Genomic DNA, 1,040 nt, shown 5'->3' on the forward strand with positions numbered 1-1,040 from the left:
AAATTAGACCATAAATATTTTAGATAGCACCCAAATATATACAACTTGTAAAAATTTTCTCTTCTTTGGAACCACCACTTAGACTATGCAAAGACATTTCAAAGACCATGAGAAACTGTTCACAGAACATATACCACATTAACGGCTTGCAAACAGAATCTATAATAAAATCCTAGAAATAAATGATAATAAAACAAACAATCCAGACAAAAGACTTGAACAAACATTGTATAAATATATGAATGCCCAATAAACATACAGAAATCTCCTCTTTATCGTTACTCAGAGAACTAGAAATTAACACTGCAGTATTAAGACACATATGCAAAAATGATAGCATTAAAAGCACTAATAATATCAGGTTTTGTGAGGACAAAAAGTTGCTGGAACACATATGCACTGTTTGTCTAGGTGCAAAATGAAACTATTTTGAAAAAAATCTTATAAATTTATAATCGATCTATTAATTTCTTTTCTGGTTATTTACACAAATAAAAACTTGTTGTTATATATTGGAACTTAAATATGCAAGTTTTTATAATAGCTTTAATAACAGTAGCCCAAGTTTGGAAACAATTCAAATGTGCATTAATCAGTGAATGGCTAAACAATTTATGGTTTATCTGTTTGAAAAGACCCTGATGCTGGGAAAGATTGAGGGCAGGAGGAGAAGGGGACGACAGAGGATGAGATGGTTGGATGGCATCACCAGCTCAATGGACGTGAGTTTGGGTAGGCTCCAGGAGTTGGTGATGGACAGGCAGGCCTGGTTTGCTGCAGTTCATGGGGTCGCAAAGAGTCGGACATGACTGAGCGACTGAACTGAACTCAACTGAATTCAAGGAAGGGCTTCTCTGGTGGCTCAGTGGTAAAGAACCTGCCTACAACATAGGAGACATAGGCTCAATGCCTGGGTCTGGAAGATCCCCTGGAGAAGGAAATGGCAACTCATTACAGTATTCTTGCCATGGAAAAAGGAGCCTGGCAGGCTACAGTCCATGGGGTCACAAAAGAGTCAGACAGGATTTAGTGACTAAACA

This window comes from Giraffa tippelskirchi, chromosome 5, assembly GCF_054371585.1.
Source record: "Giraffa tippelskirchi isolate mGirTip1 chromosome 5, T2T-mGirTip1v1.2.pri, whole genome shotgun sequence".
NCBI classification, from domain to species: Eukaryota; Metazoa; Chordata; class Mammalia; order Artiodactyla; family Giraffidae; genus Giraffa; species Giraffa tippelskirchi.